This window comes from Ursus maritimus, unplaced genomic scaffold, assembly GCF_017311325.1.
Source record: "Ursus maritimus isolate PB19 unplaced genomic scaffold, ASM1731132v1 scaffold_16, whole genome shotgun sequence".
Taxonomy (NCBI): Eukaryota; Metazoa; Chordata; class Mammalia; order Carnivora; family Ursidae; genus Ursus; species Ursus maritimus.
The window spans coordinates 56,378,815-56,402,524 of record NW_024424008.1 but is presented as its reverse complement, the minus strand read 5'-3'; the positions used below and the strand labels follow the sequence as shown (position 1 = coordinate 56,402,524).

Sequence of the window (23,710 nt, the reverse complement as noted above, 5' to 3'; positions counted from 1 at the left end):
TGTAGTACTCTTATAGTCTTTTAAAATGGTTTAAAATATATGTTCAATATAAATTAATATTAAGAAATATACCAAGAACTAAAATGAGTAAGAAAGGCAGGATTCTGTGAAAGAGGCTAGAAACTGAGCAACAACCTGGGGTCAGACTGGCCACTTCTATCACGAAAGAGGTGAGCTTCACCGGCTGCAAAGGGAGTTAAGAGGGGAGTCAACAGGAATTCAACCCAGTTCCTCTGAATCCAGTACCCCAAAGGTAATACCAGGGTAGTTAGGAAGTGTCCACTAGCTTTTGGTCTGCTGGAGGCCCAACCCATCCAAGACAGGGTGACTTCCCTGAGTTCCCAGATTCACAGAAGTAGCATAAAATTATATTAGCTTTACCCTATCAGGTATGCTCCACTGGCAAAGCTCGGTCTTCACAATCTTCATAGGACACATTTTTTTTTTTTTAGGCTTTGGTCTTTGAGAAATAATGGTTAAAATGTGCCACTTTTTTTTTTTTAAGATTTTATTTATTTATGTGACAGAGAGACAGCCAGCGAGAGAGGGAACACAACAGGGGAGAGGGAGAGGAAGAAGCAGGCCCCCAGCCAAGGAGCCCGATGTGGGACTCGATCCCAGAACGCCAGGATCACGCCCTGAGCCGAAGGCAGACGCTTAGCGACTGCGCTACCCAGGCGCCCCAAAATGTGCCACTTTTAAATAGCCTAAGTTAAAATGTATTAGGTTAAAAATGGATGAAAAAACAAGATTCCCACCATCATTGTAGATTCTAATTAGACTATACACGAATTATATTAAAAGATTGAGAACTGAAATTAAAATAAAATATATAAAGCTTCATTTCAACAACCTACCAAAGATAAAAATGAATAATAAAATCCAATTCTCTTGGCAATGGTAAAGCAATCAACAAGAAACCACCCTTATTCCCCTCCCTGAGACTACTGACAGTGAGAGAAGAGCAAAGTCTGTCATTTCTTACCACCACAGGAAAAATAATCAATTTAAGTTCCAGTTAAGTAATGACAATGTCTAAAACAAAGGACAGACTCAACATACTTTACCCACACCAAAATTAATTATATTTTTTCTACAAATATTTGAGTCTCTCCTACACACTCTTCGATGTGTAGGGAACAGGAGTGAACAAAACAATGTATAATCCACAAGGGCAAGAATTTAACATTTCTAAATGCCATAATCAAATTGTTTCATTTAAATAAAACTGTAAAGAATTCCAACGCGTATCTATTCATTCCTTAATAATAATATATCAACTGCCTACTAAATTCCATCCTACATAAAAAAGTGATTAAGAAACAAAGTCGGTACAATCCTTTTTACGGCATTACTAGTAACTTCAAAAGGAGTATTTTGCCTTTTGTCATTTGTCACATTTTTGTCATATTAGTCTGAAAGATAAAACACACTGGTGAAAACAATGGAATTCTGGAAATTAAAAAAAAAAGTGCAATCCTGAATATTAATCTCTTCCTAAATCTAATAATGCTGTTTTGGCAAATGGATTAGGCCATTATTTATTTACCCAGTCAAAAGAACAAGGCAATTGTTTATTCAGGGCTCCGTCTGAAATATAAAAGCGTATTTAGTGTTCTAAAACAATGTATGCTCCGTAAACAATAGATCGCAATGTGGATGTTCAAGTACTCCTTTATCAAATAAACCCTTATTATCGTCGACTTGTACAGGAGCCTCACGCCACCCTTAGTGCCACAGGACTGATTAAAACCTCCTCTACACATTCTCAACTCTATTTTTAAATTTATCTCCGGTATAATTGACTTCACATTTCCAATCTCATTAATCAGCACCACTCCTTGAGAGGGGAATAGCCAAATACTGGGAACGGTTAAAGAATCCTCCCATACCTGTAAAGGAAGTGATGCGCCTTACTGAAACTGAAATAACGGAGCGCCCCTCTTTCGGAGTTAGCCCGGAAATGAAGTTGAGAAGCCTTCCCGGGAAGGGGGGCCGGTAAGGTCCTCAACTTGTGTGGTGGGCTCTGAGACACCACGCCGGGCTGCCCGCAGGCCAGGACAAAGTTCCGGGGTCCGAGGCCGCCCGCAGCAGCAGCAGCAGGTAGAGCGGGCTGGCGGGGAGCGGCGGGCCTGTCCTCGCGGGTGCGAGTGCCGGGAGTGGCTCCGCGCCCCAAACCCCGTAATGCAACAGCCCTTTTGCCACTAAGGCGAACGCACGCTCTCTAGTAATTCAACACCCTTACTTTCAAACTGGAGGCCGGGGGGAGCGGCGCAGAAGTTCCAAGAAATCCCCCCTCCCGTACACTGCAAAATGTAATTCTACCCGCGCTGACTGGATTTTCAGAGTACGCTGAAAGGACGGGCCCGCGGGACCGCGCCCAGGCAGCGGGAAGCCGCCGCTCCCCCGGGGCTGGGGGGCTCCAGGGCCCACCCCGAGGGCGGACCAGCAACGCGCCGTGGCGGCTTCGGGCCGCGCCCACGCGCTTCGCCCGCCCCGGGGCGGCACCCGCCAGGCCGTTGAACCCGCCGCGCCCGCGGCGCTGCGGAGGCACGCGCGGGCCCTCGCGACGCACCGCCGCGGCGCGGCCCCCGGCTTCTCGCCGCCACCTCAGCGTCTCCGGCGCCGCCTGGGAGCAGGGGGTGGGGGAAGGGAGGGCGCCGGCGGCTTACCCTGAGAGCGAGCGGCTCCTTCCCACCCCGAGCGCTGCCGGTGCGCTGGGCGGCGGCGCCGGGCGTCGCGGCTGCGGTAGGGAGGGAGAGGAGGCGGTGGGAAGCACTGGGCCGCCAGAGACGAGAGGCGCCGCCACCACCGCAGACAGCTCCGCAATATGGCCGCCCGGCGGCTCCTCGGGGGAAAGGCGGGGCTGCCCCGCGCCCCCCGCCTCCCCCTGCCGGCCGGCCGGCCTCGCGCCGCGGCCTGAGCGCCAACGCCGCACCGCCGCCGCCGCCGCCGCCGCCGCCGTGAGGGCAGCTCGCGCCCCGCCCCCCGCGCTCGTGGCAGCCCGCCGCACGCGGCGTCGCCGGGGGTCGCCGCGGGTCGCCGCGCGGGGTGGGGACACGCGAGGGTCGGCCTCCGCCCGGGAGCCCTTCCTGGCGGGACTGGGCTGGAGGGACACGGGCTGTTAGGGCGGCGGGTCCGCCCCGCCCGAAGCTCGCGGTGCGCCCGCCGCCCCCCCTCCCCACGAGTGGAAACTTGAAACTCCCGCTGGTGCCAGAAAACTCGCCCAGGGCGTTTCCATCGCCCCCGAGGAGGGACTCCTCTTCCCGGAGGGGATCCAGAACCGAATCGGGCGGTGTTACTTGGCTGCTCAGCTGGAGAATCCTGGACCAGGAGACAGAAATGGGCCTATTTTAGAGGAATTTATATTTGCCACTGAGGGCGTTTAAAGGATTGTGGCAGTTTTTACCCAACTAGGAAAACTTGCTTTTTCGGATAACTCCACCAAAACCTCGATGGTTATGTCCCCAGTCTCGAGTGCAGATTTTTATCCTTTAGACAAGGACAATTGATAATTTTTTATTACGACCGACATCTTTTTTTTTTTTTTGGGGGGGGGCAGTTGGAAGGACTTGATCAAGAAGAAAAAGTTTGAAGTGGGGCCCCCAAAGAGCAGCCAAACCTGAATTCTAGAATTAGAGAAGGTTAGACAATTGTTCCTAGCCTAACTCCAGGCGGCTCACTTTAGTAAGCGGCTGGGACTAGGCAGATTTCTTCCTAGTCCGTGTTCTGGCATCCACGCCAGGCTTCCATCCTCTCTCCTCGGTATCTTCTGCTGGGATTAAAAGAGCAACACCTGCTAAGAGTATATATGAACGGTAGTGCACAGAACCAGATCAGTCCAGCTTGCCCCGTTTGCAGTCTTTATGTAGTTTACCTTTTATGAACAAACTTGAGATTCAAATAACAAAATCTCAAGAGTGTATTCAACTTTTATAGAACAAATAATTCATATCCTTCCTGCCTTAGCATCTGTCTTCCCTGAGGCAGTAAGTAGCTGTTCTAGGAACTCTCTCCCCAGATCACTTTCACTAAGCTCAGGCTTCAGTTCACTAAGCTCCGAGCTTCAGTGAGTTTTCCCCACCGCCCTCTGCAACCTCCCTGAACAATTAAAAGCCCCAAGAGTTAAACTCAAAGGTCTTTAGATGGAAAATTCCTCAAGGATGGGAACCAGGTGTGTCCTTTTCTTAAAAGATTACTCCCTGACTTTATCCCCAGGGTGCAAGGATTATCCAGGTAATTGATCAGCCTTCCACATCAAGTTGCATGCATAAAGATAGGCAAAGTATTACGTAAATTCCTGGATAGTACACTAATCAAGCAAAAGTATGTAACACATACTTAGCAAAAGCTGCTACACTTTTACATACTTTTGCGATGAAAACAAAGGATTCACTATTGTTATGTGCTGGGCACTAGGGTAACAGGCTTTTTACATGAGCATCTCTTTTGATAATTACAACAACCCTGTGTTTGGGGTCAATATTAACATTGACCCCCCCCTTTTCAATCAGTAAATAAAGAGGCTCAAAGGAGTTAAGTAATTTGTAACATAGCCAGGAAGTGGCAGAGGAATGACCAAACCTAGTTATATTTGACTCCAAAGCCTTGATTTTATCCTATATTCTGCAACGGCAAACAGACCAGAAAATGTAACATTTCAGTTGGCTATCACATTAGTAAATATTTAAGTAAAAGAGAACATTCAAGGCTGGTGAGATAAAAAGGGTACTCTTAGACGTAGGGAGTGGGAGTGTAAGCTGAAACAACCTGTTTAGAAAGCAATTTGGCACAGTGATTCAACCTATAAAAATGTTCATCGTCTTGTAACCCTTAATCCCATATCTGGGATTCTTTCTGAATGAAATCATCTGAAATACAGCAAAAGCTTTATTCGTAAACTGTAGATCACAATATTATTTATAAGATGCAAAAATTAAACATGGAAACGAAATATCTTAAAGGTAGCCATATATGCTCTGAAACATTTTGGGTAACAACTTTAAATGTTTATGTAATGTGTATAACATCATGACATATTTTTTGTAGTATTGGAGGGAGGGAACAAGTTAGGAAACTATCCATGCAGTATGATCACATGTACATTTTTAAAAAACCAACAACAAAGAGGCTCCTGGGTAGCTCATTTGGTTGGGTGTGCGACTCTTGGTTTCTGCTCAGGTCATGATTTCCAAATTGTTAGGCTCTGCGTTCAATGCGGAGTCTGCTTGAGATTCTGTCTCTCCCTCTGTCCCTCCACACCGCACCCCCCCCCACCCTGTGCCCANGCTCTTCCTCTCTCAAAAAAAAAAAAAAAATATGAGGTGTTAGAAAAATGAGAAAGATTGAAACCGAGGGTTGGCTGGGTGGTCTTCTACGGGCATTTTTTTTTCTTTAATCTTTTCTTCAGTTTTTTTCTTTTACAGTGTAAAAAAATTATTTTAGTTTTACTACAGTGTGGATCATCAATCACCCAAAAACAGCAAAGGCACTGTTTCCTAAGTGTGAGGCTATTCTGTGAAAAACTGTGATGAACTGAGCTGGCAGAACTTTATATTAGGGGTCAGGTATCTTCATTGTAAATATCATCTACACACACCATTGTTTTGTTCCTTACGTCAAATATATGCATCTTTAATGAAATGAGCGAATTGAAAATTTTCTTTCTCTGTTTTAGTCCAACATTTCAGATTTCAAGGGGAAAAGTTCACACATTTGCTGAAACTACATTTTTTCAGAAAAACAATCTGATGATATTATCAGTAGTTCCAAAAACATTTACATAGCAACTACCTAATATGCATAAGAAAGAGGGACAGGGCGCCTGGGTGTTTCACTGAACTCTTGATTTCAGCTCAGGTCATGATCTCAGGGTCCTGAGAGCCTTTCTCTCTCTCTCTCAAATAAATACATAAATCTTAAAAAAAAAAAAAAAAGACCAAAAGCAACCTATTAAAATCTATTACTAACTCTTCTATGCTACAATCCGATTGCACTCCACCATAACAAAATTGACTAATTCTGGATTCTGGAATTCCAATGATAGTTACAAAGCATTTGTCTCACTAGCACATACAAAATTCCTTCTTGAAGAAAACTCCTTTTTGCAAGTGTGGTTTGTAAATGCAAGGTTTTCCATCTAGAATAAACTCGCTAGTTTGAGTAAGGCTAGGCTCCTGCCCTCTGGATTCAGTAATGAGAAAGGCAAACAAACAGTTGTGCAATATGAGCTGTAATAAAGATAGACACATAGTGTCAAGTGAGACAGAAAAGAAGGGTGGTTAAGTTTGCCTAGAGAAGAGAAAGCCCCTCAGAGGAAGGGGTGTTGAAGGGGTGAATAGAGGTGCCCCAAGAGGGAAGAGGGGAAAGGCAATGAACTTTGAAGACTACATAGCAAGATAGGGTTGATGTTGAGATAAGGATGTTTATAACCAGAAAAGGAAAGTAGAGGTATGTTTGGGAAGATCAAAATTTCCCCTTCATCCTTAAGGAAGTAGGAATCCATATAATGTAGTAAGAAGGGGAATAACATGATCCTCTGTGTTAGTAAAGTAACTGGCAGCCACGTGGATTACTTGGGAGAGTGGTTCCATGACACAGTGATCGGTAAGATCACTAGGGACACCTCAGACAGTTTTGTTGTAAAAGTCCAGGCCAGAGAGGATGAAGAACTGACCATGGGAGGTTTTGAAGATGAAAAGGAGGAAATAGAATCTTTTTAAAAATTTTGGAGATAGGCTTCGAGGAGTAAGAGAAAAGGAGATGTGAAAATGATTTCAGGTTTCCAATGAGTACCATTAAGTACCATTAAGTAAAAGAAGTAGAAGGGAGAGGTCAAGGTAATTAGGCAAGTTACAGAGATGCTGATTTTAAGTGTCTATGGGTAACCTAGGAACAAGTGTACATTCAGTAACTGGAAATAAGAACTATGGTGAATGAGACATCCAATAAATTTTCATTGAATAAATGAACATAAGTAACATCCTTAAAACAGGCCTTTTATTTCCAGCCGTGTCTTTGGAAAATATAGTTTTGTTCAACTCAAGGATTTGAATATTAAATATTAGATATTAAGTTAATCTAAGCATTATATACTAAAATGTTTTTCCATGAAAAAAATTTATTCACTATATTTAAAAAGCTATAAAGATGTAAAATCACAACTATTTTATTTTTTTATTATTTTTTTAATAATGATTTTTTATTATATTATGTTAGTCACCATACAGTACATCCCCGGTTTTCGATGTAAGGCTCGATGAAATCACAACTATTTTAAACACCTATACATGGAAAGAAATGCAGAAGAGAATTTTCTATTGTGAACTGCAATATTCCATACGATTCCTACTACCTTGCCTATTTAAGTACATATTCACAGTATGCTCACCAATATAACGGCCCTCAGTAAAAACAAAGTAAATAAAACTATCTTATCATCTGCTTTGTATGCCTAGTAGGCCATACAAATTTAATTGCTGATATAAGCTATAAAATTTCAGTACAGTCAACAGAATTTTGATGGGTAACGTACCTAAAGGAAGGCTCAAGAAACCGCAGATCTGCTCCTGCCTTTGTTCTCTCCCTACCAAATATCAGATTACATACGTACATACTTCATAATGTGTTCACAGATATGAGCATATTAATCTTCAATGAAGACAAGGTAAAAGTTATTACTTAATCCTCTCTGCTTATAGAATAGAAAAGCCAGTTTAGTTTGTGATAAAAGGCAAGAAAATTTCAGAGGTAAGCAACAGAGTGGAAAGAGTCTGAAGGAGGGAGTCCACAACCTTGGCTTTATTCCCGATTCCTACAAACAAGTTGCTAAGTGACCTTGGAAGATCTGATGGACTATTCTGTAACTTACTTGCTAAAGAGTGTTAAAGGAGAATGTGACGTGTATTGTGCCCTTTCAAGAGCCTGTCTGAAGATGTCAAGGATTTTCAGGACTAGAAGATCTCAAAGAGCATTAACTCCCCTCTCCAGCATTATTGGGAAATGGCCACCCCATCAAAAGTGGCTTCCTCCCACTAACTGTGTGAAAGCTCCAGGAAAGAATTTTTTTAAAAATTTGTATCGACTCCCAGTTTTCTCACCTATTAAATAGGGAGCTGGATTAGACTGACCATCTGTACACCTTCTTCAAGCTCTAAAATTCTTCAACTCTGACTCTGATTCACCCATAAAATAGTTCAGTCTAATATATAACATGTAATTTCTAGAATTTATTATGTATCTTACAAACTATGCAGAAAGTATTTGTGTACAATCACTTCATAGTGTTTCATAATTTCTGACCCAAATATCCATGAGTTTATGACTCAATAAGCCTTGTACATTATTAGACTGTCCTTGTCTCATGACAGAGATATAAATAAATAAATGAATAAATGAATAAATATTCACCCTTTAGAACTTTAGCACCGAGTATTCTAGACAGCTGTTTTCTAGTTTATAACACTTTAGTTGTACTTTAATTTAGTTGAATACACAGGACAGTTGTTATTTACTGAGAGGAAAGGTGCCCAGCCCCCTGTGAAGTGTCTAGCGTAGAAGACTTACACTCTCCTGTGTTGGTTCTAAAATACAGCCGCAGAGTATCTGATACTCCTCCCTGCAGAGGTGGGACCTAGGTCCCCTCCTCCATGAATGTGGGCTGGATTTAGCAACTTGCTTCTAACAAACAGAGAAGTGGAATTGATGGTACGTGACTTCTGAGACAAGATCCTAAAGGCACTGCAGCTTCCCCCTCATTGGCTCTCTCTGGGGTCATTTGCTTCAGGGCAAGCCAGACGCCCTGTCACCAGGACACTCAAACAGTCTCTGGAGCTGCCTGCGTGGTAAGAACTGGAAGCCTCCAGCCGAGAGCCAGTAGGACCTGAGGCCTTCCTCTAACAGTTGTGTGAGTGAGCCGCTGTGGAAGCCCATGAATCTTCTAGCCCCAGGCAAGCCGTCAGGTGACTGCAGCCCCTGCCAGGAACCTGAATGCCACCGCTTGAAAGATCCCTACACCAGAACCACCCAGCTCAGCCACTCCTGCCTCCTTGACCCACAGAAATTATGAGATAATAAATGTCATTTTAAGTCACTAAGGTGTGGGTAGTATTTTTATGTAACAATAGATAACTAAAGCATTTACCTATAAGGATTTCCACTCGAGTTGGGGCACTCTTTATTTTCAAAAAATGACTGAATTCTAGACTACAATCATACAATCTTAAATCTGGATAGGACTTAAAAGAACAGTCTGCCCCTTACTTTGCAGAAGCAGAAATGAGGATCTGCAGAGCTTGTCTTGCTCAAATCTGGTGTGCTTCCATTGTTCCCGATCTCAACCAGAAGTGCAGGAGCCCTCCTTAACACTTCCCTCTCCTTCATCTCCTTCATACCCAGCCTATTGCTTAATCCTATTGCTCTAACCTCCTCTTGCTTCGGTCTAATTTTTCATATCTCTACCACTCCCAGCCAGATCACACAATGGTTCTCTCTTCTGGACCAGTGATAGCCTTGTAACTGGTCTTCTCATGTCAGCTCACATGCCCCTACAATTATCTCTCAATATTGAATCCAGAGTTAACTTGTTGAAATGTAATTATTATTATCTCACATCTCCTTCCCATTTCTTCCCCCAGACCCATTTGTTGACCTCCTATTATTGGTCATTGGTTTGCATTTATTTTCCAAGCTCAAGCCGTTCTGACCATCTATAATTCCCAGAATATGCCTGCTGTCCCATCCGGGTCACTAGGACTTTGCATATACAGTTCCCTCTGCCCCATTTATCTAGTTGACACTTGATCATCCTTCAGGTCTCAGTCACAGTCCAGCCTGCACTGACCACCCTGACACCCTGGCGCAACCTCCAGGTGACTTTTCTTTGTAGTACTTCATGGCTGTTGTATTGTTAATTCATAGATTTTAAAATTGATGTCTGTTCTATTAGACTGCAAGTCTGTAAGTGTAGATACAGCGTCAAATTCTCTTCTCTCTTGTGCCTTAGCACTTACCACAGTGTCCAGAGCACTATATGGTGTTCAGTAAACATTTGTGAAATGAGCGAATGAAACTACCCAAGAAGTTAGTGTGAGACAAAAATCTAGGCTTCCTGACTCCAAATTTCACGTGAATTACAACCTGCTGCTCTCAATTTGTTGTGCTCAAGTCTGAGTACCAACACGACGCATTTATTAACTGCAAAGAAAATTGCTGATACTTTTTGAATTGTTTTTGGCAACACTAATGGTATATAATATCTAGGCGTGGTTACTGTATTAAGATGACAAAGTCCTTGTGTGGGCTTGTTTACTTTGACTTTGCTGCTTATTTCCTGAAATACATCTGTGGTGGTTAATTTTATGTGTCAGTTTGACTGGTTTAAGGGATACCCAGATAGCCAGTTAAAAAAATATTGGGGGGGGGGGGCGCCTGGGTAGCGCGGTAGTTAAGCGTCTGCCTTCGGCTCAGGGCGTGATCCGGGCGTTCCAGAATCGAGTCCCACATCGGGCTCCTCTGCTGGGAAGCCTGCTTCTTCCTCTCCCACTCCCCTGCTGTGTTCCCTCTCTCGCTGGCTGTCTCTATCTCTGTCAAATAAATAAATAAAATCTTAAAAAAAAATATTTGGGGGGTATGTCTGTGAAGGTGTTTCTGGAAGAGGTTAACATTTGGTTCAGTGTACTGAGTGAAGAGATCTGCCTTCACCAGTATGGGTGGGTATCAAACAATTTCTTGGATGTCCAAATGGAACAAAAAGGTGAAGGAAGGGCTAATTCTCTTTCTTTTTGAGTTGGAACATCCATCTTCTCCCATTCTTGCACTTCAGAGCTCCTGCTTCCCAGGCCTTCAGACTCCAGGCATGATGCCAGCAGCCCTTTTGTTCAGGCCTCTGACCTTGGACTGGGAGATATATCACTGGACCCTGAGTCTCAGGCCTTCAAATTCAGACTCAATTATACCACTGGCTTTCCTGGCTCTCCAGCTGGCAGACAGCAGATCATGGGACTTCTTGGCCTCCATAATCATGAGCCATAATCATGAGCCAATTCCTACAATAAATCTTCTCATCTATTTATCTATTGGTTCTGTTTTCTCTGGAGATCCCCGACTGGGTACAACAGCCATTACTTGAAACAATTCAAAAGCAACTTTCACTATAAATTGCTTTACACAACATGAGAGTTAATGAGTTAGTAACTGTGGCCCATCCTCATCCCTGCCAGGCAGCCTGTGGCCTGCCAGGTCTCACTCGTGGACCAGAGCCCTCTAGAAGTCTCACCCAGAGTCGTGAGTAGGATTTCAGTGGGCTTGTGCCAGCAGAGCTTCTAGACACCCCAGGAAAAGAAAAGAAAAAAATAAGTTAGTAATTGAATGTATGAATGCTTTCCTACTTAAGATAATATGTCTATGTAATGATTACGGAAAAGTTGGAGAGATGGTCTAAATCAGAATTGGCTGTTATTGGGAAATTCCTAGCTGTTACTGATAACTATGTGTGAAGAAAGCAGGGAAGGGGGCAAACCGTAAGCCCTTTGCAAATCCACTTGGGTCCTTGATTTAGCCCAGTTATCAATCTTGGGAGTACTTTGCAAATCACCGGCCTGTGCCTCTGTTCCCTTTCTTAGAATTCCTTCTTTGAGCATTGTGATCTGACTCAAAAAGAGGGTGACCAGGGTGGCCCTGATGCACTGAGATGGTGACCATCCACTGCTCTGACCTACTCTCAGCTCTCTGCGAGACATGGTGCTTCCAGGTGCATGTGCCAGATGCTAGGGTAAGTTCTTCAGGGGAAAAAATAAAATAAAAGAATGACTTTCCCAGCTAGTGAAGGACTTTTTGGTTCAAAGGTATGCTCTAAACTACTTAGGAATTTGAAAGGTGTTTTCTCTTTTTTCTGTGGCAATGACTTTGAAGGGTGGCTCAATGCAGAGGCTCATTAAAACAAAATGGACTCCCTCAATCACACCCCTCAGCCAACCGAGGTTTGTAAACATGTTTCTATTGGAACATATACAGGGGTTTTAACTTGAGATGACAAAAACGTGTACCCTTTTTGACTGACTGAAATTCAATCATTCATTTAACTGTCAATCACTGACCCAACATGGAGCATTGACTATGTTGTAGGCTCAGTTCTAAGTTCTGGGAAAACAAGATTAGCAAGACTATCCTTCCCCCAGGAAATTCAGTCTACTGGGAAGCACAATGTCACAAACAAAAAATTACAAAATCATTTGACAAGTGCTCTAAGTCTTCTCCCCTGAACTCCAGGCTCATCTATTCACTTCTTGCTCAACATCTCTACTTGGTGCCCAGGGATATCTCAAATTTAACATGCCCAGGACTAAACCCATCATCTTCTCTACCTTCTCTACTAAACCTCCTCCTTCCCCCTTTCTTCCCCTTCTCCTCCTTCATGTGTGTTCCATCTTATTGTGAAACCATCTCCTAGCCAGACATCCATCCTAGAAAACTGAGAATAATTCTGAACCCATTCAGCCCCCTCTTTCCATCAGTCATCAAGTCCTGTGAATATTATCTTTTAAAGAGTCTTACAGCCCACCCCCTCCGCCCTAACTCCAAGATGCTGGTAAACTTCCCACCTGGAATCCCAGGCCCGTGTTCTGACCCTCTCAAACCTATCCTTCACAGGGTGTGATTGCCTGGGTTTTCTAATTGGAGAGCTTAGCACAGAGCCCGACCCAGAGTAAATTCTACTGTAATTAACACCAAGTGTTAAAGTAGATGGGAAGTACTGACAGGTCAGCTTTCTGAATGGAGTATTTTGTTTGTTTTATGCTAGTCTGGAATGTCAGTATTCTGTATCTCAAAGGTGACCAGGTCACTGAACATCTGGCTCAGATACCCTAAATTTGGAAGAGATGATGTAAGGTAATGGTAAAACACTGACGCCTGGGTCCAGTACTGACATGTAATGCATTTGAAATAACACCTGATGCTGTTTTGTCTTCCTTTCCCTTCATTTCATTCATACAGAATGCCCATTTTCTACTTGAACAGTTAGGATTCAGTTTAGCAGAAAGTGACAGAAAACCCCACATAATCATCCTTTAAAAAGATAGAAACTTTTCTTTCTCAACATGATATCCGGATAGGCAGTCTAGAGCTGCTGTGGTGCCTGCCCATTCACCAGGGACCCCAGCTCCTGCTGTCTTTGCACTCTGCCATTTTCAACATATGGCTTCTACTTCATGGTCAAAAGGGCTGCCCCAGCTCCAGCCATCGTGTTCACATCAAAGCCACGAAAGGGATAAAAAAAAGAGAAAAGCATATCCATTCTTAAGGTTGCCTGGGTGGCTTGTCCGTTAGGTGTCTGACTTCTGCTCAGGTCACGATCTCTGGGTCCTGGGATTGAGCCCTGCATTGGTCTCCATGCTCAGGAGGGAGTCGGCTTCTCCCTCTCCCTTTGCCTCTCCCCCTGCTTGTGCTCTTTCTCTCAAATAAAGTCTTAAAAAGAAAAGCAAAGAAAAGAAAAAGAGAAGTCATGTCCATTCTTTTAAGGACCCTTCCCACAATAGGGAAACCTCAGCCAGGGAGTCAGCAGGCAAATGGCACAGGTGCGAGGGCGTCACTGTCACGTGGCATCTGCATGCAGTCAGAGGACATGCAGAGCTGGTACCGCAGCAGCAGCTGGGCCCAAACAAGAGGCCGAAGTCGGAGACACAGGAAGCTGAACCATCTCAAGTGTCACCTACGAGATGTCTGATGCAACAAACATCCAGCAGTCTCCACCACACCCCCCGAGTTTGGACGACCCTCTCACCGACAAAGCCAGCGTGCCCCTGGGTACTCAATGCCTAACACTGAGACACTTGCACACATGAGTCAGTAGCAGCAACAACAGCATTTAGCAACCACCTGCTCCAGGCCAGGTGATCTGCTAAGAGCTTTACAGGTACACGGTCATTGAATCCCTCCAACAAACGTGGCTGGAAGGTAGTATCTCTTCTTCTTCTTCTCCTTTTGTTCTTGTTTTTGTTTTATGTGTGAGGAAACAAATCGAAATGTGAACGTGACCGGTAATCCGTGAGATCAGGATTTACACTCAGGAAATCGCCAGGGCTCACGCACTGCTCTGTTGCAGGGCATGAACCATGAGAAAGTTGTAAAATCGGTGTGGGATTTGAAAAAGATACTTTTGGGAAAGTAAACTTCATGATCTTAAAGAACATGTTAGTATCTGATGGAAAAACCTAATGATTTTTTCTTCTCCACTGTAGAGTTCCACCCATCATTCCTGCCTGGAAACACGCAGTGCCTTTGGTGGCCAGGTTCTCCTGCAAGGGCAGACGCCTGCGGACCCGTCTCCTCGCCAGGCCAGCTCCTTTATTCATCCTTTTCTCCCAGCGGATCCAAGTGTGATCCTAGCTGTCTTCTAGCATTGCCCCGCATTCCCCAGCTGAGCTTTCTTCTCCCTTCTGCCCTGAAAACAGTGTCATTGTTTCTTCCCGCCTTCTTCCTCTCTGTGCCAGAAAATGACTCTGAGTGTTTCTGAGGAATTTTACAGCTTTCAAAAGAAGAAAAGCATATAAGAGGTTGAAATAACATCACAGAGAAATTTCAAATTTAGAAGCAGCCTTAAGAGCTTGATCATTATACCAGTTACTCATTTTTCCTGGGAATGCAAATGTAACTGGGTCAGACTGTCTACGGTTCCTTCTTTCTCTGGCGCATCATTTAGTAAAGCCTGGACCCAGACAATCCAGTCCCTTGAGCTCTCATGAACTCGTAGGGCTGGAGCCTCTGAGAGCTGCTTCCTTTGATGCGGAAGGCATCGTTCTTCTTCCCAGTCCACCCAGTCTCCTTGGGAAGTCTGCACGAGGAAAAGTACAGAGGCTGATGAAGAGGCTTGACAAAGCCTCAAGTGTGACTTTCTTGAATTTCAGAGAAAACTCAGACGCTCATCTTTACAGTCATCATGTCACTCTTCACACCAAAAGTCACGTCAGGCTGTTCTGACAGTAACAGCCCAGTCCAAGGTGTCCATCCTTGATGGCTGTTTTACTCTCCACCTGCTTTCTCGACTCCAGGGTAACAACCACCTCCCCACTCAGCAAACTTTGCTGAAGTACCTGCAACCAGCCAGGCACTGTGAAAGGCGCCAGGCATAAGACAACTTGCACTTAGCCTTTCTGTACCACTTCTCATCATCTCAACACATTTTTATAACATCCTGCCATATCTAGCAAATATGCATTATTTACCTTTAAATCACAGCCTCTGATGAGGCTCCTGTAGACCTCATTCACAGCATCGTTATCCACTCTTTGGCTTCAAACAGTACAACTTTTTGTCTGCTTCTTTACCATTTCTCTTCTTGAATACCCCCACTGAAAGCTGATCTAACACTGACCTCTGGATGTTGGCGCTGCCCGAATTACCTTGAGGTACAAAGGACATAATGCATCACAGACTGTCTGAGGCTAGACCATTCATTGGTGCTAGACCAGCAGGAGCACATCGATCATTTGGGTAAAGTCAGAATCATCAAAGAAAGACCAGAAGACTCAGCATTCTGTAGAACTCAACGAATATGTAAGACCCTAGCACCTGATCTGTGTCTTAGCTTGGTCCCTGATCAAACACAATTAAAAAACAGGGAATCTATTTTTTAGACTTATCTAAAAATGGATGTATCTAAAAATCTATTTACAGGGCACCTGGGTGGCTCAGTTGGTGAAGCATCTGCCTTTGGCTTGAGTCGTGATCCCGGGGTCCTGGCATCAAGTCCCGCATTGGGCGCCTTGCTCAGCAGGGAGGTTGCTTCTCCCTCTGCCTGCAGCTCTCCCTGCTTGTGCGCGCTCTCTCTCTGTCGAATAAATAAATAAAATATTTAAAAAAAATAAAAATCTATTTACAGCAGGGATCTAAACAGGCTGTAGATCCTAGAATGACTCTTCACAGTTTTAACTATTCATAGTCTATAAAATTATACTTGATATTTGTAGCTAAGCAATTGTCACTTCTTACCAGGTGACAATTTCTATGGAGACCTATAATTAAGTGAAAAAGAAATATGCCAAACACATTACATGAAAAAGAAAAGAAATTCATCATTTCACAAACTGTGCCTTAAAAATCTTATAGGGGCGCCTGGGTGGCTCAGTCGATTGAATCTCCGACTCTTAATGTCAGCTCAGGTCTAGATGTCAGGGTCGTGAGTTTGAGCCCCATGCTGGGCTCCATGCTGGGTGTGGAGTTTACTTAAAAAAAAAAAATCTTACAAAATTTTTATGTGTTCATGTATCAGAATCAGAGGCTATTTATAGCAGGTAATTTGTATATTAGCAAAAGAAAAATTGTGAGATAGACAAGAATTGTAATGCAATGTTATTGAATATTAATGACACTACTCGTCTCATAAAAGTGATGTGTTGGTTTTTACTTTTTTGAAAAGCTGACCCATATCTTTTAAGAAGGATGTCATATCAAAATAATAATTTCCTTCAAGAAATTTCCTTGTTTCCTTAACAATGAGGGAAAAAATGATGTTAAAATGTAAAAGCTCTGTAAGGTTCAACACTTTGGAGAGTATAGTAAGATAAACTCTCTCATATACTTTTATATATTTCTAATGGAGATGTAAATTGATACAATGTTGCTGAAAAACAGTTTGATACCATGTCAGGAGTCCTCAATACATTCTTACTCTTTGGTCATTAATCCATTTCTAAGAGTTTATACTAAAAAATAAGGAAACGGTTTAACACACACACTTATAGAGATGTTTAACACAGAATTATATATATTAGTGCAAACTTGAGGATAACCTAAGTGTCCCCAAACAAGGAAAGTTAAAGAAATTATGGCATGCATATCCACTACAATGTAATATTTATTACACAACAGAAAAAATTGCATTTTGACAATTACATGTAAAAATACTTGTAATGTAATGCTACCACCAAGCTACAGAACAAGACATGCAATATAATCCCAATTAAAAAATTATTATGTTTATATATGCATGAAAAAGTCTGAAAACAAAAATAGCAGCCATTACCCCTAAGTGGTAAGAAATATGCTTAATAGTTTAAAAACATTTTCCACATTTTCTGAAGTAACTTTTAATGACAAAATATTATTAAACCACATTTTGATACCTTAAATATAATTTTAACTTAACAACGTAACTATCATTTAAATATTGGAGGTGTAAAGTTTTGAAATGTTGGGTGAAGTTATGCAAACTTGGATTGCTAACATTACATAATTCATAAGCCAACTGGGAAGAATAGGAAGAACAGTGTTCAACAAAGCATTATGATGTTTTTTGCCTTATTGAGCTATAATTTCCATATGATAGATTGCATACATTTAAGGTATAAAATGTGATGAGTTTTGATGTATTCATTCTCTCATGAAACATCACCACAATGTGGATAAGGAATGTTAATACTATCAACCCAAAATGTTTCTTTGTGCCTTTTTATAATCCATTCCTCCCTTCCCCCAACTGAGGTTCAGGAAACCACTGAAGATTTTGTTGCTCTATATTAGTTTGCATTTCCTAGAATTTTATATAAATGAACTAATTCAGCATATACTTTTCTTTTGGCCATGCTTTTTCACCTTAGAATAATTACTTTGAGATTCATTCATGCTGTAACGTGTACAAATAGTTTCCTTTTCAAGGTTGAATAGTATTTCCTGTATGAACATATCACAATTTGTTTACCCATTCAATTGTTGATGGACATTTGAGTTGTTTCCAGTTTGGGGGCTATTATAGATAAAGCTGCCATGAACATTTGTACAGAAATCTTTGTGTACAATGTACTTTCATTTCTCTTGAGTAAATGCCCAGGAGTGGAATGTTTGGGTCAAATTATACACACAACTAATGAAGAAACTGCCCAACAGGTTTTCACAGTGGTGGAACTCCTTCACATTTCCATCAGCAGCATGTGAGAATTCCAGTAGCTTTCTATTCTCACCAACACTTGATACTGTCAGTCTTTTTATTTAAAAAAAAAAAAAGATTTTATTTATTTATCTGACAGAGAGAGAGAGAGAGAGAGCACAAGTGGGGTCTTGGGATCGAGCCCCGCATCAGGCTCTCTGCTCGGCGGGGAGCCTGCTTCTCGCTCTCCCTCTGCTGCTGCTCTGCCTGCTTGTGCACAGATCTCCAGTACCATCTTAAATAGAAGTAGTCAGAACAGGTATCCTTGCCTCATTCCCAATGTTAGGGGAAAAGCATTCAGTCTTCACTATTAAGTATGATGTTAGCTGTAGGTTGTCCTTTATGAGATTGAGGGAGTTCCTTTCTATTTGTATTTTGCTGAGAGTTTTGTTAGGGAGTTGGATTTTTAAACATTCTGAGCATTATTTACAGTTTGAGCAATTAATGGCGCATCTGGCTGGCTCAGTCGGGGAGCATACAGCTCTTGATCTCAGAGCCCTGAGTTCAAGCCCCACGTTGGGTGTAGAGCCTACTTAAATAAACTAACCAACTAGACAAAGTTTGAGCAATTACTTTAATATAACCTTAAATTTTGTACCAAATACATACAAGAGTAAGTCATGTCTTAATTTTTTTTGTAAATTCTTTTTAAAGATTTTATTGATTTATTTGTCAGAGAGAGAGAGAGAGACTGAACAAGCAGGGGGAGCAGCACACAGAGGGAGAAGCAGGCTCCCTACTGAGCAAAGGAGTCTGACATGGGACTCGATCCCATGACTCTGGGATCATGACCTGAGCTGGAGGCAGACACTTAACCAACTGAGCCACCTGGGCATCCCTGTTTTGTAAATTTTTCAGTGGACTTATAGTATCTCCAACTAGTAAAAATGAATTTTATCACTGATATTAAAAAAGAAATTCTCAGCTTATGGCAGCTTCAATAATCAATAGAATTTTAAGTGATTTGAGATTGAGGACTATTTTCTCCCCACAACAAATGATTAAAATTTTAGCTTGGATATATTGGACAAGAGAAATTAATTAGGCAGCAATTATTGTAATGTGCTAATAAATACAGATATTTGGTTTCAAAGACTCTGGTTAGACACTGATGTGTGGGTAGCAGTGCTCCCTCTGCTCTGCACTCCTCTTCGAGTGGAGGCCAACCCGCCATAGAGGCCCCGTGGCTCTGCTTTATTGTGACGGTTGCGATGGGGCATCACAAAACACCCACTTTAAGGGACTGGGACTAAGGTAAATCCAACCTTGCCAGAGACTAACGAAGTCAAAAGCACCACTGAGAATAAAATTCCCCAAACACCCAGAATCAAAAAGCTGATACCAAAGACCCATTGTTTCTTATCATAGGTGCATAATGTACCATTTTATGAAAATATACAAAGATAGTATCGTAACTTCTAGGCAGATTGTCAGGAAATCCTCTTTTTAAAAAAATAAAGAAAGAGCCACACCTAATTTACTATTACTTGAAAAACTCCATTGGTTTGTGTGATAAACCCTAAAATAGACTGATTATACACCTGGCTAGGAGCCAAGCCATTCTTCTGGGAGCTCTGAGATAGGGGACCTTCATTGTTCTGTTTGTTATCGGTGCCAGTTCCTGTCAGGCTGGTCTTCAGCCGTTCTGTGGGCTGCTGCCGTTTATCAAGTCTGGGGGGCTTACAAGTCTCTCTCTGCTTGTCCAAAACAACAATCCATTTGTTTAGTAAACATACATTTGATAAAATTTGCAAGGTTCACATGTAATTGGTAAGCCTCCACTATTTGTAAAGAGAGAAAGATGTTACAACTTTCCCTCAGGCAAGATGGCTTTGCACAGTAGTAAAATATTAAGATCGGCTACATTTATCTTTGGTAGAGACATCTCCTCCTTTCTTTAATTTGGTAATGAATTATTTTAGATTTCACTAAAATACGATTTTTCTATTATTTAAAGGAAGTCATATTTAGCAAATGTAAATATGTTCAGTAACATATTTAGTTACTAAACATAACATGTTTAGTAAACATATTTAGTAAAATGTAAGCTAACAGTCCAGGACACAGAGTTGGTGACAGGGTTACAAAATTATAGAACCTGAAAGCAAAAAGGGACCTGATTTCACAAGGTATAAGTGCCTGCAGAAGTCCTACGCCAGCGCTGGTCTTCTGGAGATGAAGCTTTCATCGTGTCCTTTGGTCTTTGGAGCATTAAACTTCTGTACTACCGGGCTCAGGAAGTTCTTTTGCCAAAATTTCTTTTTGCGTTTTAATCACAAAATCCTCCAGTTCTGCCCTTTTTAGGAATAGGAACAATTTTCTCAGTGAGACTCTAATCCCGAAACTGCATCTTTACAATCTTTAAATGTGGGTTTATAAAACAATGATAACATCAGCTCAGAGATTATCCCATATCTCTTACATATATATTTGTAAGTGTGTTTCCTCTTGATTTGGGTGCGTAAATCTACATTACAAACTAGACTGCAAAGGAGAACAATGGAAATAGGAAGACAAATAAAGCTTGCATTCACTTCCTGAATTCACTTTGGAAAGCTATTCTGAAATGTGAGCACAGAAATGAAAAGTAACAAAGAGAAAGACAGGAAGTAGGAATGTAAATATTTACATATAAGTCACAGAAAATAATAATAAATTATTGCTAATGTTATACTTTACTTGCTTAGATTCTACAGAAGAGATTAAGGGAAGACATAAAATCTTAATGCAAAGAAAGAAAATGTATTTTTTTTCTAAAGCTAGGACTAGACTTCTAAAATGTCCCTTAAACTCTGGCAATTTGAGAGTTGTGCAAGTGGCTGTGTGTCCCCTTAGAGCATCCAGGCAATCTCCGTAAGTGAGAACTTTATCTGGCTTCCTCCAAGCTCTTAAACATCCCAGGAGGTCACAGCGATATTTGTCCACGAGTTCCATGGCTCATCTCTGGGGCTGAGTCCTGATGTTCTCCTCAAGGCCGCAGCGTCCAAGACCTCGCTCCCTGGGGAGGAGGAGGAGGAGGAAAGGGCAGGGCCGGAACTGGGACTGGGATCACGTGAGAGGGTTTGGTAATGAGACCGTGTTAACAGCCTGAGCAATTGTGGGTGCTGCTTTTGAACTCAGCCACTGCGCCTGGATGGGTGCCCACACACAGGTCACCTGCCTTCCTGTGCTTCCAGACACCCTGCGGTTGAACGAGAGGGACGAGCCCTATTGTGGCGATCATTTTGCAATATTATACATGTTTCAAATTATCATGGTGTACACTTCAACCTTACACAAATGTGATACGGCAATCATATTGCAATGAAGTTGAAACAAAATAAATAAAGGCACCAAAGACTATTTATTTCGGGGGCCATTCTCAGATATGACGACAGGATTTCCTGTGAGAGAAGACAGATGCTTTTCTTTAGAATAATAAACATTCCACAATTCCATAGAGGCCATCCTTTGTTTCTCCTGCCCCGACAATGGGAAGTCACAGGCCTCATGCCCAAGGCCACGGTGCAGGCACAGACTTCCAGGGAAAGCACAAAGGAAAGGTAAAACTCCCTAAGAAGGAAGGTAGGAGTGTGCCCTGCCGCCCAGGACCCCTCCCCATTCCACTTCCTCGCTTTGCTCTCAGCCACAGAATCCCTGGCTCTACGGGCATGGCCACGGCCACGGCCACGGCCACAGCAGCCACCTTGTGCGCCTCTAGCGTGTTTCCACCATTTAGCCTGATTGATGTGTGGGAAATCAGTTTTCCTCTTGGTTCAGCTGGGACTTGGTTGGAATTAAAAATGAAAACAAAACAAAAGGCTGAAGGAAAAGAAAGCAAATAGAAGAGCAGAAAAAGGGATAGGTTTACATAGATGTTTTTTATCCAATCTCACTGAGATCCAGGCCGGTTGGCTTGGCCCTGCGGAGTTTGCTGAGGTCCAGTGCTGTTTCCTGGCCTCCACACTGTCTGGCCAGATAGGGCAGAGGCTGGACTGAGCTCCTCAGATTTCTGGCTCAATGTTGCTTTTTCTGTTTTTTGGCCCAATGTTACTTTGGAACAAATGATCTCTGGTGGAATCTCAGGAAGGATTTTTGGTTCCTTCTGGAACTTGCTTTTGTGTCTGTTCTCTGGGATCAGCCCTGGGCTTGTCAGCTGCAGCTTGAGGCTCACCTGATTTTCCTTCACCCCACCGCTACCACCCCCAGATTCTGTTGGCCCAGCTTTGCTTCTCTTTCTAAGCAGAAAAAGCGTTTGCCTCCCTGACCTGTGAGGATACTGCTCCTGATCTTTAGGCATTAATGTTCAGCACTGCCTCTCCAGTTAATCTCTATGACTCTGGCCCTTGCAAGTCCTGACTTTGCTCTAATCCCTTCCTTTCTGCTTAGTTGGTTTGTCTCGAGTGGGTTATTAGGGCTGGGTTTACCCTTTGGGTGAAATACAGCACAGTTTCTAAATTTTATTCTAAGTCAACATCTGTAGAGTGTTCTCTACATATCAATACGATCAAGTTGGGTGCTTGCTCTGTTTACATCTTCTGTACCTTCACTGATCTTCTGTCTAGCTGTTCTATCAATTACTATGAGAGCAACACTGAAATCTCCAACGGCAACTGCTGAACTGTCTGTTTCTCCCTTCAATTCTGCCAGTTTTTGCTGCACGTATTTTGGGGCTGTTCAATGATTACATCATGATTGACTTATCAACCCAAGGTCATGAGAAATATTTTCCCTAAGGCATATTTTGGCTGATATATCCAGTCCAGCTACTACTGTACAGTTTGCATTACGTATCTCTTCCCATCCTTATCCTCTCAACCTGTTTGAGTCTTTGAATCTAAAGTGTCACAAAGTTGTCCACACCGAGACAGAGACAAAGAGAAAAGCTTCTATAATTTTTACTTCCTCAAGAGTTCCTCCTTGCCTAGGGATAGACATCTTTCTGTTTATCCTACTTCCGATTAGTTGAGCTTCTTGGATCTGCAGATTTATGTTTTTCATCAACTTTGAGAAGTTTTTGGCCATTATTTCTTTAAATATGTTTTTCTGCCCCATTCTGTCTCTCATCTTTTTCTGGGATTCCTATTATATGTTTGATGTTGTCTCATAGGTCTTTGAGGCTCTTTTTATTTTCCTTCAATCTGTTTTTCACTCTGTTCTTCAGGCGGAATAATTTCTATTGCTTTCTTTCGAGCTCCTGATACTTCCTTCTGCCATCTCCAAATCGGATGTTGAGCCCAGCTAGTGAGTTTTTGAAAATGTCAGTGTGGTTTTTTTCAACTCTAGAATGGGTGTGTGTGTGTGTGTGTGTGTGTGTGTGTGTGGTGTTTCTATTTCTCTCTTGATATCCTTGAGTTGCTGAACTGTTGTCATAATATTTCCTTTAATTATTGGAATGCATTTGTTATAGTTGCTTTGAAATCTTTTCTGATAAAGCCAACATCTGGGCTCACTGAAAGTCAGTTTCTATCAACCATTTTTCTCTCTCAAGTGTGAGTCACACTTTCCTCTTTCCTTGCACAAGTCATAATTTTTTTTTTGTAGAAAACTGGACACTTTAGCTAATGTTATATAGCAACTATGAATTTTGACGAATTTTTTTTAGTACTGCAGAATTTATCTTCCCCACAGTATGCAGCTGTTGACATGTCTGCTGAGATTTTAATTGTAATTTTTATTTCTTTCAGCCTAATTTCCTAGGGTTTACTTTTAGATCTGCATAGCTGAGCAGTCAGCCAGTGAACTGGGCAGAGTTTGTAGTCAAACAGCCCAAGCCTTCGAGGCTTCCACACTCTGCTGATCCATATGTGG

General features: G+C 42.4%; 1 protein-coding gene, 1 long non-coding RNA gene and 1 other non-coding gene across 5 annotated transcripts in view; 2 read left to right on the top strand and 1 right to left on the bottom strand.

Annotated features, from left to right (window-relative positions):
• RDX (radixin) overlaps nt 1-2,874 on the bottom strand; it is a 90,118-nt gene extending 87,244 nt beyond the window's left edge. For 2 of the 3 annotated variants that reach the window (XM_040631244.1, XM_040631245.1), the window contains exon 1: nt 2,673-2,874. The gene's annotated coding sequence lies outside the window, so the exon portion shown is untranslated. The remainder of the gene's footprint in view (nt 1-2,672) is intronic. The other variant, XM_040631246.1, reaches the window with a different exon arrangement.
• On the top strand, nt 1,720-17,774 carry LOC121102932. Its single transcript, XR_005835089.1, has 3 exons — nt 1,720-2,103; nt 11,622-11,770; nt 14,238-17,774. It is a non-coding gene; the product is annotated as an uncharacterized LOC121102932 (long non-coding RNA).
• On the top strand, nt 11,197-11,331 carry LOC121102954. Its single transcript, XR_005835111.1, has one exon. It is a non-coding gene; the product is annotated as a small nucleolar RNA SNORA52 (small nucleolar RNA).
• Nucleotides 17,775-23,710: the final 5,936 nt, after the last annotated feature.